Genomic DNA, 18,992 nt, shown 5'->3' with positions numbered 1-18,992 from the left:
AAGATGCCCTTCAACGGATGAATGGATAAGGAAGATGTGGTCCATATACACAATGGAGTATTACGCCTCCATCAGAAAGGACGAATACCCAACTTTTGTAGCAACATGGACAGGACTGGAAGAAATTATGCTGAGCGAAATAAGTCAAGCAGAGAGAGTCAAGTATCATATGGTCTCACTTATTTGTGGAGCATAACAAATAACATGGAGGACATGGGGAGATGGAGAGGAGAGGGAGTTGAGGGAAACTGGAAGGGGAGATGAACCATGAGAGACTATGGACTCTGAAAAACAACCAGAGGGTTATGAAGGGGCGGCGGGAGGGGGTGGGGTGGGGTGGGAGGTTGAGGAACCAGGTGGTGGGTAATAGGGAGGGCACGTACTGCATGGAGCACTGGGTGTGATGCCAAAACAATGAACACTGTTATGCTGTAAATAAGCAAATAAAAATAAATAAATTAAAAAAAAAAAGAAAGTAACAATACAAAAAAAAAAAAAGAACTGTATTTCACAATATTATAGGAAGGGTTCTCAGGCTTCTTTCAAGTTTACAGAACTTCAAATGTACTTTCAGGGCCCTAAGCACTGAGGAAACATTCAGCTTCCTTCAGAGATTTTAAAAGCAGTTAAGTAATAATTTTTCTTCATTCTCACTATCCTAGCTTCTTTCTTTCTTAGCTGCCTCCTACCTCTTTTCGGTATGGGGGGATTTGGGTTAGTGACAAAAGATACAAAATGAAAATGGCAACCTCTGGTGTAGCAGAAATGCCATTTTTAGTAGGAAGTTTCTATGCCTTCAGTGCAGCAATTGCTGTTGGCCGGCATTACCCAGCATAAATTGGCAGTGTATTTCTGCCTCCTGCCCAGAAGGCACCTTTTGTGTTTGTGCTGGTCCTTGGCACCCTGGTGCATCCCCCATCCTTGCACTGTGGTATTCCAATTAGTCTTACTCTGTGTGGCTGGCACCCATCATCCAAAATTATTTCTTTCTGCTCAGCTACAGAATTATCATTTCTATTTCCAACTGGCAACAGCTTGTCACCCTTCCCAGATATATTTCCATCTTAATGAAACTCTTATCATGCCAGCCCTTTGCATAAAAATTTTCAGTGTTTTCCTATTGTAGTTAGAACAAAATCCACCTCCTTGCCATAGCCTATAAGGCCTTATGTGATCTGGTCCAGCTCCCTCATTTCATATCCCATGACTTCTTTCTTGACTCGTTAGACTCTGTTCACCATTTCTCAAACACTCTAAACTCATTTTTTTATTTCATTAGCTGTAACCTGGTTCCTTCACATCATATAGGACTTTTAACTTATTTAAAATCTCAGAGGGGCCTGGTTACCTTTCACCCTTACACAGTTCCTCTCCACCCAACATTGGCTTTACTTTTATCACATCATCTTTCCATTTTTTCCAAAGAAAGTTTCACAGTCAAAAATCATATCTTATATGTTTTTGTTAATTTTTTTTCTGACTCTCTCCATTGGAATGTAAGCTCCATTTGTAAGGGGCCATCATTACTATATTTCTCACTATATTCCTTGAGCATAGAAAGATAAATACTCAGAAAGTATTGATCAAATGAGGACAGTGTACTAACACCAAGGGATGGTTGATCATCAGTGGAATTCTAACTGCTATGGCAAGCAGGTAAAGGAAAGATTTTTTACAGGAATGGGATTTAGGAGGTAGGGATTAGGTCCTATTCAATCTCTAAAATTCCTCCTAATTTTTGACATATGCAAGTCAAAACCAAATACAGGTAGTTCTTATTTTGCATGATTCTAATATGCATGAATGTTCAGTTACTCCACTTCAGCTGAATAAACCAGTCCCCCAACAACACAGTTCAACTTTTAGTTACCATAATATATATTAACTGTGAGTTGCCTGATAGAGTACAAATTTAACTGCTAGCTCTTTAGTGCACACATCATTACATAAACAACAGATGTGTATCACTATCCATGATATACATCTTTCAAAGTCTGTTGGTGATGGGTCACTGCACATCCATTTTTCCCTTCACACACAGACAGTAAAGCATGTAGTTGTGTTGCCTCCTTGTCTCCCAGTGATAACCCATGCGCCATTTTGAGCAAATAGATACTCAAAAAAGGGAATTGGTCAACAAAGTTGAAAGTGCAAAAAAGAAAGAGAAATTGATAAAGTTGGAAGTGAAATTTGAATGAAACATAAATGTAATTATAGAATAAAAACCTGATTGTGGGAATATTAACTCTGTCACCATTGAGAGAAGAGCCTAGAGGTGCAGCCAAGGAATTTAGTGAAGGGAACTTATCAACGTAAATGAGGAAAAGGATGTGGGAAAATGATGATGGTTGCCAGAGGAAGTGATACTGCTGAAAATGTCACATTAAAGGAATTCTTGATGATATTCATGACAGTAAAAGAACAAAGGATAAAGTATCAGAAGCTGATCCACTTAGGAAGGAGAATGACAACTGAAAAAGACATGAAAAAAGATGTTTACTTTGTATTTTAAGTCATATGAGAAAAAGAAGGCAAGCAGTGTTCCAAATTTTTTTTCAAGAAGTAAACCATTTGATTCTCAATTTTCCTAATGTTTTCAGTTACAGTAAATAAATATTTATTTTTCTATTTTTTATTTTCCTTTACATTTATAAGTGACAGTAAGACAGTTTTTAATATTTTGACAGAAACTATTAAAAGTCAAAGACCAGTCTTACTTTTCCTCTTTGATGGTTAATGTTGCTTTGTATGGTTTCAGTGTGCCTGGTCATTTTGCAACTCCACACCATATGCAAAGTGAAAACTTCCTGTTGACTCAGGTGCTCACTAGCACCTCCTTGCACCTGAATCCCCAGGGAGAACTAGCAAAGAGTGTTTTCCTTCAAAGAAAATAATTCCTTTCAATGGAAACCTGATCACTGAATATTTTTCCCGATAGTGTGCATTCTTTTTTATATAATGTAGCTTCATAATGATGAATTGTTAAAAATTTTGGAAGTATAAAAATTGTGAAGGCTGCCACTATCTAAAGATAATCATTATTAATATTTTGGAGGATGTTTTTCCATACTTTTCCTTATGCACATATTTTGATGAGATTTGGAGCATTCTGTACATATTTCTTCATTTAAAAATTGTTTTTAGCCAAAATGTTATATATATGTTTAGGTTATATTAGAAATGATAGGTAAATAATCTGAGAAGAACTGTGATGTGTGTTATGTGTACATGAGAGAGAGAGCGAGAGAAGATAGAGAAATCACAGATGTCATTATGAAAATGTGGGAGTTTGTTTTATTTTATTTAGCATCAGAAATGGTTATATGGGCTATCTCATATATGTTGGAGACAGTGAAAATTGGTACAAACTTTCCAGAGAACAGTTTGGCAATATGCACCAAAATCTTAAAGTAAACATCATTTGACCCAGGATAAATTCAATTCTAGAAATTTAACCATGAAAAATAATGGGAAAATGCATATGGGAATTAAGGGGACCTGGAATAGCTAATTAACCTTGAAAAAAATATGGAAAAAATATGGAAAAAAATGGGAAAAACAGAAGGGTGTTTATTACATCTTGATTTGTGAGAGTAAAGGTTGAAAACAATTTATGTCCATCTTAATAGATGGCTGAGCATATAAATTTTGATCCATGTACACGATGCAATGTTATGTAGATATCCAATTATGAAATAAATCTATATTTATTTACATGGAAAACTGTTTAAGATATTTTAACTTAAAAAAGAACATTATAAGACGGTATGTAGAGAATGGTTCCATTCTTTTAAAACAAGGAAAACAAAAGAAAAAAGTATATATTAAAGATATGTAAGTTCACTCATGTATATGGAGAACAAATATAAAGAGTATAAGCACTTATTACTGTACTCTAGTAAGTACTTCTCCACTGGACAGTGAAATCGGGCTTGAAGATTTCTCTGTGTCAAATCAGACCAATCCCTTGAAGGGTGTCAACACTCTCTATTTTACTTAAATTCCACAACTTGAATCAGCGCAGTGTATTTTTACAGGTACTTCTTTCTCTGTCCCTCCTACACACTCATCAGGTTGGATCCCCAAGTCTGGCTTCTAGACTGGTTCTGCCTTGGGGCTGGCCTCCCTCCTTGTACCCCGGCTCTGCTCCACTCTCAGGCCTCCCCAGCTGCAAGTCTCCTGTCCCCAAAACTTTGGTTCCCCTCCTTGTCCTTTTCTTCTTTGGCTCCTTTTAATCCCTCAGGTGGCCTCCTTTCACCCCTCATCTGAACTCTCACTAACATGTATGTCTCTCGGACACAGCCCTCCTTGCCTAAAGTGATTTATGCCAGTCATCTCTGTTGTGTTCTAGAATTCACTTTTATTCATCTTAGCATCCTTTAGACTACACAGAGCAGAGGTATGTTGAATGCTTATTGTATGGTTGATAAATGAAAGAATACAATGGATTGAATTAAAAAATTAGTTTCTTCCTATTCTTTTTGACTATTTATATAGTACGATGTTTTTAGGGAAGAAAGATATTCTGTATTCAAATCTAGAGAATATTTGCTTTTTAGGCTGTGCTCTTATAGGATAAAATATTTGCTCTCCAAAAAAATTGCTGTACCATTCATAATTTACCTTGCAAACTTCTTGACCGTCCCACTAACCTAGGACTCAAGATGGTTAAGAACCCATTTTTTTTCCAGTCCTTTAACACCCTCTGCCTGCCCCCCAACCACTGACTGTCTGTTCCATTTGCAATCTGTATTTTCTAAAATATTATTTTTGTTTTTCTGTTTTTATTTTTTTCACTGAGATACAATTGATATATAACATATTAGTTTCAGGTGTAGAACATAATGATTTGATATATGTACATGTTGTGAAAAGATCATCACAATAACTCTAGTTAACACCCATCACTACACATAGTTATGATTTTTTGTGTGTGATGAGAAATTTTAAGATTTATTTTCTTAGCAACTTTCAAATATGTAATATAGTATTATTAACTGCACTGTATATGACATCCCAGGACTGGAATCACCTCTTCCCATGTCAACTGCCAATCTGTTCAGTCTGTTCTCTGTATCCATGAACTTGGGATTTTTTTGTTTGGTTGGTTTTTTGTTTGTTTTGTTTTGTTTTGTTTTAGATTCCACATATAAGTGAGATCATACAGTATTTTTCTTCCTCTTACTTATTTCACTTCGCCTCATGTCCTCTAGGTCCACACATGTTGTCACGAAATGGCAGAATTTTCTTCTTTTTATGGCTGAGTAATACTTCACTGTACATATACAACACATCTTCTTTATCCATTCATCTATGAATGGACACTTAGGTTGTCTCCATGTCTTGGGCTATTATAAATACTGCTGCAATAAACTTGGGGTATAGATATATTTTTGAATTAGTGTTTTCATTTCATTTGGATAAATACCCAGAATTGGAATTGCTGGGTCATACGGTAATTTTATGTTTAACTTTTTGAGGAAACTCCATACTGTTTCCAGTATAATGATTGCACCAATTTACATTTCTACCAACAGAACACAAGGGTTCCCTTTTCTCTACATCTTCACCACACTCATTTCTTGTCTTTTTGATAATATCCTAACAGGTATGAAGTGATCTCTCATTGCAGTTTTGATTTGAATTTCCCTGATGAGTAGTGATGTTGAGCACCTTCTCTGTTGGCTACCTGTATGTCTTCTTCGGAAAAATGTCTACTCAGATCCTCTGCCCAATTTTTAATTGGATTTTTTGGGGTTTTTGCTACTGAGTTGTAAGAGTTCTTTATACATTTTGGATACTAACCCCTTATCAGATGTATGATTTGCAAATATTTTCTCCTACTTCATAAGGTTGCCTTTTCATTTTGTTCATGATTTCTTTTGCTGTGCAGAAACTTTCTAGTTTGATATAGTCTCACTTGTGGATTTTTGCAGAAACTTTCTAGTTTGATATAGTCTCACTTGTGGATTTTTGCTTTTGTTGCCTTTGTAATCTTTATGTTAATGATTATACACATTTCACACAAATCTTAAATCTGAAACATAGATCTTTATATCTATGCAGTTCTATCAGGATGCACAACATACTGACCTACATCAAACCATGATGTTAGTGATTTATGTACAAGATTGCATCATGTTCTAAGCACACTGCTAAAAGTTTTACAATATTATTTAATTTAGCCCTTATTACACTTTCATGAAGCACAAACTAGTATTGTCCCCTTCTATAGATGAGGTAACTGAGGCCTAAAGATATTAAATAATTTGCTAAGGCTTATGATGTTCCCCTGATATTACAAATATAAGTATTTATTTCTTCATAAAAATTGGGAAAACAATTTTTCAATAAGGTTTTTATGCCCCTTGAAACATGCTACTTTTTATCTGAGTTATCTTTTTACTTAAAAACCAGTAAGAAAAGTGAAGAGTATTACCAAATGCTTTCCAAAGGTTTTATAGATATAGATATAGATATAGATCTCTGACAATAGTTACATTAAGTCATTTGCCACTCTTTGGTCACAATAGGCTGGCCACTAAAACTAATGCTTGGTAAAATTGTGACAAAGGCATTTTTTTTCCTCCAGAGGTCCTTCCACTCTCTTCCAGTTGTGGTTAATTTCCTATGTCAACTTGACTGGCCATGGGGTGTCCATATTAAACATTATTTTTAGATGTGTCTGTGAGAATGTTTCCAGATATGATTAGCATTTAAATTCTTGGACTCAGTAGATTGCCATTTGCAATGTGGGTGTGTCTCATCCAATCACTTGAAAGACTAAAGAACAAAAAATGGATGAAGAAGAAATTCACCCCTTGCTAAGTGAGCCAGGACATCTCATTTCATTGCAGTTGGACTGGAATATTTACAACATTGGCTTTCCTCGGTTTCTGTCTTGCAGATGACACAAGGTAGGACTTCTCAATCTCCATAATCAAATGAGCTAATTCTTCATAATAAATCTTTTTCATACTATTGGTTTTGTTTCTCCAGAGAACCCCAACTACTTAATTTATTACACAGCCCAAGCACAATAGTTACATTATTTTATCCACCCCTCTTCCTCATGTTCTATGAGAATCTTATATCTGAAGAGGGTCAGTGCTCATTCCTACTTGTATGTAAATGACTGATAACAGCTAAACAGTTTTACTTGATGAATTAGATAAGTACAATTTCAGATGAGAAGTTATAGGCATTGTTCAGCCAGTTGTCGGAGAAGCTCAGTCATAATACACATCATATTACTCTATTTTTGTGTCAGGAAATTCCACCATAAACAGTTGGCTATTGTTTGTTACATTAGTTCTTTATTGATGTGTGACAAACCACAAATTTGGTGGTTCAAGGCAAAACAAATTTATTTCACCCTTCTGTAGACCAGAGATTTAATGCTGAGCTAAAATCAAGGCGTCTTTAGAGCTGTATTCCTTCCTGGGACTCTCATAAACTTTAGAAGATGAAGCTCTATGGATTTTTCTTTTTTACAAGTAAAATGTTTTTTTCAGTGAATATATACATTTGGTATATTTAGTTCCCATTCATTTTGAGTCTTTTGTGAAATGAAACAAATATGTTTAATTCACAATAACATAAGCCAGCATGGCTTTATTGGCTCTAAAATAGGTAAATCCTATGCTGAGTGAATTTAGGAACCAGGAAGCACCTCTGTGCTGCCAAATATTTCCCCCTCTCATAAATATGTTTGTTAATGATGTTGTTAAGGAATTGAGTGTAAGTTTAAAAATGGTGAAGTTTGGGTGAATGCAAAGACTTTTTTTTCTTTAATTGGTTACTAGAAATGGAAATAACTATTTGTCAGTTTGGCTAATCAGCCACCTGGGACTGGCAAGTGTGACAGGGTGGGGTAGAGGTCTGGGAAGTTGGTGCTAACTAGATCCAGAGGGCTGGAGTCTCCAAAGCAGGGGCTACACTTAGGCTTGTGCTTTTAGCAGAGGGTGAAGGAACTGAGCACAGGGTCAAGGAACCACACTGCATTCTTTCAAGATTTGGTCATTGTGCACCTGAGCGAAGAGGTTGTGCATCGGGCCCCCATTTCTGTGCTGGGCCCAGCAGGGAGGCAGCCTAGCTGAGTAAATTGTAGCAATCTTGTGTTTAGGAATGAGCCAAAATGCACCTACAGTCCTTTTTTTTCTTTTTTTTTTTTTGAACTGTCCTTTTTTTTTTTACTGTGGTCAGTTTCAGGGGCCCTCATTCCTCAGACCCTCTGTGCCTCCCCTGTCTTACAACCCCTCTGGACTTGACTTTGTTGTTTCAGACCTTGTACTCCTGCTTTGTTAGGATTAACCTGATTGAGCTGAAGACTCTCTAATTGGGAAAAAGCTGAATTCTCCGTCTTTTGCAACATCCCATTGTCCTAAAATTTGCACTAATGGTTCCAACTGTAATTACCATTGTGCTTCTATCCACATGAAACATCACATTTTTACTCTGTTATGTCCCTAGCTATGTATCAATGGTCTACAATCCTCATATATTTTGCTCTTTGGTAGAGCAAATACTTTTTTAAGAATTAATAGCTTTTCAGTTTGAGGATAGTCTAATAATACATGACATTTTTATAGTAGACAGTTTTTATGATGCTAATAATTTTTTTATTTACTTGAGAGAGAGCGCATGAGAGGGGGAAGATTAGAGTGAGAAGCAGACTCCCTGCTGAGCAGGGAGCCCCATGAAGGACTCAATCCCAAGACTCCAGGATCATGATCTGAGTTGAAGGCAATTGCTTAACTAACTGAGCCATCCAGGCACCTTAGGTTGCTTATAATTTTCATCTGACTTATTTTCCAGCATGTTACAATTCCCATTTTTCAATATTAATGCAACTAGAAGTTAATTTTTGTAAAATTGATATATAATGTTATATTAGTTTCAGGTGCACAGAATAATTTGATATTTACATACACTACAAAGTAATCACTATAGTAAGTCTACTTACAGTCTGTCACCATACAATTGGCCATCTTCCCCCATATCACCCACCTCCCATCTCTCTTCCTTTGTGATAATCTGTTGGCTATCTCCATCAGTTTTCTTTTATTTGTTGTGGTTTTCAGATTCCATGTTTAAGTGAGATCATATGGTATTCGTCTTTCTCTGTCCTCCCTGTTTCACTTAGCATAATACCTCAAGATTCATCCATGTAGTTCCAAATGGCAAGGTTTTCTTCTTTTTATGGCTGAGTATTATTCCACTGTGTACATATGTATATACATCACTTCTTTATCCATTCAGCTATCAATGGGCACTTAGTTGTTTCCATTTATGGCTACTGTGAATAATGCCACCATAAACACAGAGGGTGTTCATATCTTTTCAAATTAGTGTTTTCATTTCTTCAAATAAATATCCAAAAGTGGAATAGTTGGATCATACAGCAGTTCTGTTTTTGATTTTCTGAGGACTTCCATTCTGTTTTCTATAGTGGCTGTACCAGTTTACACTCCCATAAACAATCATTTGGGTTCCCTTTTCTCCACAAGTTCTCGAACACTTGCTATTTCTTGCCTTTTAATAGCCATTCTGACAAATGTGAAATAATATCCCACTGAAGTTTTGATTTGCATTTCCTTGATAATTAATAATATTGAATATCTTTTCAAGTGCCTGTTGCCCATCTTTGTCTTCTCTGGAACTATCTATTCAGATCATACGTCCCTTTTTAAAATTAAACTTTTTTATTTTGGAATATTTTCAGATTTACAGAAAAGTTGCAAAGACAGTACAGAGAATTCCCATATACCCTTCCCCTGTTTCCCCTAAAGTAAAATACCTTACCTTGTGTCTTTTTTATTCATCTGTGTGTACTGGGAGCCTCAACTCAGACTTTGCTATAGATGAGGCATAGTCATTAAAATCACACTGCAAATCTATCATGGCTCTCACTGGTCATGCTGTTTCAGCCTCTGTTTCAGCCTCTGACCCGCCTTTTAAATCAAGTAGAATCAAATGTATGTTGTTTTGGCATTGGAGTAGAAGGCCTGAATTTAGGTCTAAATTCTGCTGCTTAGCAATTTCTTCCCCTGCAAACCACAGACAAAAATACTCTGCCAAATTCAGAAAACTGATTTGAGAATTTGCCAATGGTCATCTCTGTAGGGATTATGGCTTTGCTTATCTCATTCATTACCAATCACCTGGTGTCTTGTAAAGGGCCAGAACATGGCAAACATTCATACAAACATGATTGTAATGAATGAATGATTAAACAAGGTAATGTCCATAGTGTTTATTATAAATTAAAAAGTGTTTTGAGTTTTAACTACTTATCTATAAACAGAGGATATGTGTGTTATTTTTGCTGTTGTTCATGTTCTACTACATGACTGAAACCCATCCACCACTTTCTATTTTGTTCACAATGAAGCTAAACCCTTTATGAGTACCTGGCAAGGGGTGGGCATGGTGAAGTGCCTTCAGTCTTGTTAAGGTATTTTTTAAAATGCTAGGCAAAGAAGCAGGATTTTTATTTTTGCTAATAAATCTTTTCTGACAATGAATGAGAACTTGAAAACAAATATAGTTCTTTCATCAGATCTTTATTGTCCTAGAGTGCTGATTTGCATTTTTGTTATCTATTTTTTTCTCGATTCTATTTCATGAGAAAAGTGTTTATAAACCATGCATCTGCATTTTGTTACTTATTTCTGAAAGACAAAAATACCTTAATCTAACCCTTGCCTTCACCTGTAATGAATTTCGTGTTTCATTTTGATTTGATTTTCTTTCCAGTTCGCGATATCAATAAACAAAACTTGAGATATTATATTTAAGATCTCTTTGCTGGAAGGGAAAACTAAACATTTTATTTATGTTATAGTCCCTTGAGGTCCCTTGGGGACAATGTCACTATTTCCATTCTTATGACTGTTCTGTGAAATTGCCCCTTGTTATTACTAAATCTTCTGAACTTACTGATTCTGGGGAGGAAAAAAAAGGTGTAAATATCTGAGCATTCCCTGCACATAGGAATTCAACAGTGTCACATCAGTCCAATACATCCATGAGTCAGTCCATTTACATAGAGAATACAGTACTGGGAAATAAAGCTGTCAATAGTGTCAAGTTGGAATATAAAAATGTTTCCCTGAGTTTAAAATATATACACAAAAATGGAGTTCACTCATGTGTAACCTCAAAGATTGCTCTGAATGGCAATAATCCTGGTATATGATAATGGAGTTTTAGAACTAGAAGTTCTGTTTTTACTCCCTCATTTTATACATGAAGAAATGGAGGCCTAGAAAGTCTAGTAGCCTGTCAATGTTCAGACAGCTAGCCAGTGGCAAAGTCAACAAAGAAATGCAGGCCTTGGAGAGATTGTCTCTTCAATAAATGGTGCTAGGAAAATTGCACAACTATATACAGAAGAATGGAACTGGGCCATTCTCTTACATCATACACAAAGATAAACTCTAAATGGAGGAAAGACCTCAATGTGAGGCAGGAATCCATCAAAATCCTAGAGGAGAACATAAGCAGTAACCACTTTGATACTGGCCACAGCAACTTCTTTCAAGACATGTCTCTAAAGGCAAGGGAAACAAATGCAAAAATGAACCTTTGGGATTTCATCAAGATAAAAATCTTTTGCACAGCAAAGGAAACAGTCAACAAAAACTAAGAGGCAATCCGTGGAATGGGAGAAGATATTTGGAAATGATATTACGGATAAGGGGCTAGTATCCAAGATCTATAAAGAACTTCTCAAATTCAACACCCAAAACCCAAATAATCTAGTCAAAAAATGGGCAGAAGACATGAACAGACAATTCTTCAAAAAAGACATATCTAACAGACACATGAAAAAATGTTCAACATCATTAGCCATCAGGGAAATACAAATTAAAACCACATTTAGATACCACCTTACACCAGTTAGAATGGAAAAATTAACAAGGCAGGAAACAACAAATGTTGGAGAGGATGTGGATAAAGGGGAACCCTCTTACACTGTTTATGGAAATGCAAGTTGGTACAGCCACTTTGGAAAACAGTGAGGTTCCTCAAAAAGTTAGAAATGGAGCTACCCTATAACCCAGCAATTTCACTGCTGGGTATTTACCCCAAAGATACAGATGTAGTGAAAAGAAAGGCATATGCACCCCAATGTTCATAGCATCAAGGTCCACAATAGGTAAACTGTGGAAAGAGCTGAGATGTCCTTCAATAGATGAAAGGATAAAGAAGATGTGGTCCGTATATACAATGGAATATTACTTAGTGATCAGAAAGGATGAATATCCACCATTTGCATAGACATGGATAGAACTGGAGGGGATACATTAAGTGAAATAAGTCAAGCAGAGAAAGATAATTATCATATGGTCTCACTTATATGTGGAACATAAGGAATAGCATGGAGGACATTAGGAGAAGGAAAGGAAAAATAAGGGGGGGGTGATCAGAGAGGGAGACGAACCATGAGAGACAATGGGCTCTGGGAAACAAACTGAGGGTTTCAGAGGGGAGGGGGTGGGGGGAGAGGTAACCCTGGTGATGGATATTAAGGAGGGCACATATTACAATGAGCACTGGGTATTATACACAAATGATGAATCACGGAATACTACATCAAGAACTAATGAAGTAGTATTTGGTGACTAAAAAAAAAAAAAAACAAGGTGAAGCTATTATTAAAAAATAAGAACGTTATAAATTGAAAAAAATAAATGCAGACCTTGGGACCTGATTATTAGCTTTTTCCTGAATCACAGTTGCTCTTCAATGGTTATTAATTATTCAGTTTGAGATTATCCAGGGCTACTGCTTTTCCTCATTCATCCTCATCTATTTTAAAACAGTGCTAATTGTATCTGTTAGGGTTGGGAGGTAGACCCTCAGTCAATCAATTTTGTGCTCTTTACTAGATTTGGTGAAGATTTAATTGGAGGGAGTTTTTAAAAAGATAAAAATAAATTTTTTACAAGATTATGTGATTTTTATCTATGTCTCCATGGTTTCCTCTCATTAGTTAAAAACATATATATATATATATATAATTTATATGTATATATCTTACTATACTAATATAGATTTATACCAATATATTATCAGAAATATGATTCTGGATGATATTATTGATTGATGTGCTTTATCTATGGCATAATCTGGGCAGTAGTCACACATGGATTGCAATAAACAGTGCATGTCAGTGTAACTTATGTTACATTCTTTGAAATAAAATTAAGAAAAGAGAAAATTGTAGGTAGATATGGGTTAGAAATATAGGTTGTGGTGGAGGTTGGATTGATGGAGAAAGAGATTTAAATACAGTGTGAAAGTGGTTCTGTTAGTTCAATAAAATTAAACTTTATCATATATGTTATACAACATATATACAAAAGCAACTGTAACAACTTTTTCTGGCTTTGCATAAGATTTTTTAAAAGAACTTGCATAGGATTACCAAGATACCCTTCATAAAATTATTATTATCAGTATCCTTAGAGGAGAAATAATTTCAAAAGTTACTTCTGTCTTAGATTTAAAAAAATACTAGAGAAATGTCCAAAAAGAAAAAAAAAACATGAAAGTAAGAAAGAGATACAGAGAGAGAGAAAGAGAAAGAGAGATATTATAGAGGATCATGTTTAAAAAACATAGCCAGTGATGACAAAATCACCATACATAGGTGGTTCTTAGCATCTAGGTGGCTAGAGATAGCATAGTATTTGGTTAGGGGCATTTCTTCAGCAGTTCTCCACTCTTTAGCATCATTTCTTTCCATGCTTAATGATTGCTCCCATATTTTTTTAAAGATTTTATTTTTTTTATTAGAGAGTGAGAGAGAGAGAGTGAGAGAGAGCATCATCAGGGGGCGGGACAGAGGGAGAAGAAGACTTCCACTGAGCAGGGAGCCTGATGCAGGGTTCAGTCCTGGGACTCCGGGATCATGACCAGAGCCGAGGTCAGTCGCCCCACCAACTGGGCCATCCCAGTACTCTTACTGCTATCATCTTAAAAACACAAATCAACATCTTTTGACACTATTTGTCCTCTAGCTACCACCTTTTGTACCAAAACTATGAAATAGTTGCCTCCTTACTGTCTCCAATTCCTTTTCTTCCTTTCAAGCTGTATACTGTTTATTTCCTTTTCTTGTCTTGTTACGTTAGCTAGAACCTCTGGTTTGATGTTGGAAGGGATGTTGAGAGGAGACATCCTTTCCTTATTCCTGATCTGGGTGAGAAAATAATGAATTTCTCACCATTAAGTATGATGTTAGCTGTAGGTTTTTCATAGGTATTCCTTATCAAGGTGAAGAAGATCCCCCCTCTGTTCATAGTTTACTAAGAACTTTTATCATGAATGGGTGGAGGATTTCTGTAAGTGCTTTTTCTGCATCTATTGACATTAATGTGATTTTTTTTTTCATATTCAGCCTGTTGATGTGATCTATTACATTGATTTTCCTTCCCCTTCCTTCCCCCTACTCCTTCTACCAGTCTTGCACACCTGGGATAAATCCCACTTAGTAATCGTGTACAATTCTTTTAATACATTGTTGGATTTGATTTGCTAATGTTTTGTTGAGGATTTTTGCATCCATGTTTATTCCAACCTCTTTTCTGCCATTGTGTCTTAAACCACTTGAAAATGCTTTGTTCCACCACTGCTCAGAGACTGTTTTATTCGCAGGCCCCAATAACTGCAGTATGTGAAACCAATGTCCTTTCCCTGTCCCCATGCAGACTTGGATGTAACTGGTTACCTCTGATCCTTGAAGATTTTTCTTCACTTGGGTTTCCTCCAGGATCTCATGTTCTTCTCTCTTGCATCTCCCCTGCTGACTCTCCTCATTTCTCTTTGAACCTCTTCTATATCACACCTAGGCTCAAGGTATTAGATACCAACAGTATAAGGTCTACTCCCAAATCTTTATCTTCAGCTCAGACCTGTCCTATAAACTCTGATCATATATCTGGTGTTTTATATGAAATCTTCAAAATATGCCCAAACCACAATATTGATTCTCCAAAAACTCCTGCATCTGGCAACTTGATCTTCCATTTGGCTTGGCCCCACATTTCAAGTTACCCTTGATTTTTTTTCCCTCTCACACTTTGAATTCAATCATCAGGAAATTCTCTTGGCTCTACCTTCAAAATATCCAGAATCTGACTACTTCTCACTCCTCCACTGCTATGCCCTGGTCTAAGCCACCACCATCATCTTACTTAGACTATTTTAATGGACAATTAACTCTTCTGTCTGCTTGCTCTCTTCCCCCTACTCCTACCACCAGTCTATTGTCAACCAGAGTGTCACTTTACAGCTGAATTCAGGGCATGTTGTCTTTCTGCTCAAACCCTCCAACATCATCTAATCTCAGAGTAGAAGCTTCTTTGGTTTCACTCCTGCTACTTTCCTTATTTTGGTCACCTTGATGCTCTTGACCACTGGACATGTTTCACCTAAGTGTCATGGCATCATCCCCATTCTGCTACCTGCATTGCTCTTCCTCCATATATCCTCAAGAAAATTACTCTCACTCAGTGCTTCTAAGCCTTTGTTCAGATGTCACCTTCATGATGAAGCCTTCCAAGGCTCTCCTCTTTAAAGCCTCAGCCTTTCTGACCTGTGTCACAGGCTATGCCTCTTCCTTGGTTTATTTTTTCTCCCAAGTATTTATCTTTTAATAGCATATTATTTTACTTATTTTTGTGTTTATTACCTGTTCTCCCACTAGAATGCAAGTTTCACTGGGGTAGAGATTTTTTACTTTTTTTTTTTTTTCCCACTGTTCCGTACCCGTGTCTAGAGCAGTCCTTATCACCCAGCAGACACTGAAGTGTTTGTTCAGTGGATGCATGAATGAAACTTGGGGTCATATAAACCTTCTGAGAATCCTGCTAGTATAATTTGGGATAGGGATGGTGCTACTTTGGGATAAAGTTTATTGATTCATAAAATAAAGACAAGAACTCTCATATGTTGTTTTGAGGAATAAATTTTGTAATTGTTTGTAAAGTGCATGGTAGTATACTTAGTCAGTTCTTCACATATTGTAGTTATGTGTGCTTTTAAATCATTTACCCACCTGTATCTTCTTTCAAAAATATTTTTTTCCATATCCATGCAGAAAAATTTTAGCCAGTTTTTATTTATTTATTTATTTGAGAGAGAGAGAGAGAGCACAAGAAAGGGGCAGGTCAGAGGGAGACACAAACTCCTCGCTGAGCAGGGAGTCTGAGGCAGAGCTCAATCCAGGGATTCTAGGAACATGACCTGAGCCAAAGGCAGACGTATAAACGACTGAGCCATCCAGGTGCTCCGATAATAGCTTTAGATTTAAAAAACAGGGATGCCTGTGTGGCTCAGTCGATTAAGCAGCTGCCTTCAGCTCAGGTCATAATCTCAGGGTCCTAGGATCAAGCCCTACATCAGGCACTCTGCTCAGCAGGAACCTGCTTCTCCCTCTCCCTGTCACTCCACCTGCTTGTACTCTCTCTCTCTCTCTCTGTCAAATAAATAAATAAAATCTTCAAAAAAATAAAAATAAATTACTAATAATTTTTGAAATGGCAGACATCAATTAATTACTTTAATCAACAGCAGGTATTATATTAACATTTAATATTACTACTCATACCCATCTTGTTAAAATTTAAAAACAAACTTTACTGGGTCGCCTGAATGGCTCAGTTGGTTAAGTGTCTGACTCTTAATTTTGGCACAGGACATGATATCAAGTGAGAACAAACCCCACATGTCAGGGTCCTCACTCAGTAGAGAGTCTGCTTAAGATTCTCTCCATCTCCCTCTGACCCTCCCCTCATTCAGTCTCGTTCTCAGGCATGCTCTCTCTAAAATAAATAAATAAATCTAAAAAGCCCCCCCATTTACTGCAAATAATACAGTGTTTAAAAGCACAGTGCTATAGTAGTACATAACTGCCCAAGAATATTGCTCAAATTTAAAACAATCTGTTTCTTATTTCTACTCTTATATGATTTTGACAAAATTTTAAAGATATCTCACATGTGCCTGGCGTAAAATTAAGTGCATATTTCTTCTGAACTGTTTTTTCCTGTGTTCCATATCTCAACTGAGGCATCCCACAAAGCTGGGGTGCAGGTGATCACCTGGAGGAGATCTTCAACTTCTTTCTCTCTCTGCACTTTGACTATACCTGGTCAGGAAAAAAGATTGCTGTTTACAATCCAAATATCTCATAAATCTATTCTTATTACCTTAGATTAATTTCAGTTGTTATTTCATATAACAACTAATTTGAAGATAAGCTTGTCATTGAACCTCTGCCTTTGACCCCTTTTGATCTATTCTTCATCTAGGTACTGGAGGGATGTGTCTGTTTCAGGCTAGTTGGATCTCAGTGGCCTCTATGCTCAAGTCCAAATACATTTGCATGGCATATACCATCCAATGTCCAATCCACTTGGGGCTGGAGTCCTGTTAGATGAGCAGCTGAAAGGGTCATCTCTCTGGCCAGCCAGTAGAGCATGCAACTCTTGATCTTGGGGTTGTGGGTTGGAGCCCCATGTTGGTTGTAGAAATTACTTAAGAATAAAATGTATTTTAAGAAATGTAAGGAGCCCAGGGAAGGAGCCTTAACCAGTGTAGAGAAGTCTCCCCAGGCCATCTCAGAGTGTGCCATGTTTTTAGTACAAAAGCAGTCCTCCTCAAAGAAGAAACTACCTGGAAAAGAGGTGTGTTGGTAGAGAGTATGACCACACAGGTAAAGTGAGACACCAAAGCCAGAACAATATGAAAGAAATAATAAAAGAGAGTGCTATGAAGCAGGAGGCAAGGAGAGACTCTTCTTTTTATATACTTTGTATTTTATTTAAAATTAATAAAATGATAAGCATTTTTAAGTAAATAACCATTCAGTACACTTAACTGGATAATATAAAAATGTACATACTCACTAGCACGTAGGCCCTTAACCAATATTGAACATTTCAGTCTATTTAGAGTCTTCTGGAATTCCAAAATTTTTTTAAAATCGGCTTAATTTTCTTCAAATTCTCTTTTGGCCCAAGATTTTATTGCAAATACATTATCATACCATCTGTCAGCAGCTTCTTTGGTTACTTTATTTGCTTGGCCTATTTCCTCTATAACTTCCAGATCACATTCTTTGTATTTTTCTACTTCTGCCTTTAGCTGTTCCCTTTCATCTCAAAGTTGAAAAAACTCTTTGGCTAGTATGGTTGGTTCATGTCAACTAATCTTAGTTTCGGCTTTTTGGTAGGTCTGCGTGCTTTTGGCTTATCTCGTGTACCTGAGATTCCAGAACCACCTACCTACCTTTCCTCACATGAAGAATTTTACTTGGAAAAGCCCAAAAATCAGAGGTTCCAGTCCTCCTTCAGCCAACCACACCAACATCGACTAAGCTTGGAAGGACTTCTTTTACTGACAGAGCAGTAATGCCTTTCTTTGGGGGAAAAATCTTTTTCATGTCTTTAATTGAAGTACTTTTTAATCTCAAAAAATATTTCCATCATGCAGGCTCTCTTTTCATCTGCCCTCAGTCCTTTTTCCTTTGACAGGATTTAACCTATCATGGCATGCAAGTAAGAGTGCGGTGTTTGCCAAATAAAGTGACTAACTCCTTATTAATCAGCACCTGAAGCGCAGAAGGGCAAGGGTTCCCGCCCTTTAGTGAGAAACAATTAGATATTCACAGAAATCATCTAATTAGCATAAAGTGAAGAATTGTTAAGTTATCTTTGAGGTTGTGAACAATTTGGAAATGTACACATATTACAATACATAAAACCACTCCTTTGTCAAAGATCAAGAGAATCTTTAGGGATCTCGGGCGTCCCACAACACCTGCCCACCAGCTGGCTGACACCTTCTTTCCTGGGTCCTGATAAGGGGCTGCACTTTTGGTGGCCCTAATCTAGGAGCCTGGGGCACTGGTCCCAAAGTGCCTTGAGGTCATTTTGAGGTTGTGCAATGCTTGGGTCATGTTCTTAAAAGCTCAGCTT

The 18,992-nt window shown here is 36.7% G+C and overlaps 1 pseudogene; it reads right to left on the bottom strand.

Moving 5' to 3' along the window:
* Positions 1–17,959: 17,959 nt before the first annotated feature.
* Positions 17,960–18,551, bottom strand: LOC123948022 (annotated as a pseudogene).
* Between the last annotated feature and the right edge of the window lie 441 nt (positions 18,552–18,992).

The sequence above is a fragment of the Meles meles genome, chromosome 1, assembly GCF_922984935.1.
Source record: "Meles meles chromosome 1, mMelMel3.1 paternal haplotype, whole genome shotgun sequence".
Lineage (NCBI taxonomy): Eukaryota > Metazoa > Chordata > Mammalia > Carnivora > Mustelidae > Meles > Meles meles.
The sequence above is the reverse complement of the archived record's forward strand: the minus strand, read 5'-3'. Positions and strand labels throughout refer to the sequence as shown.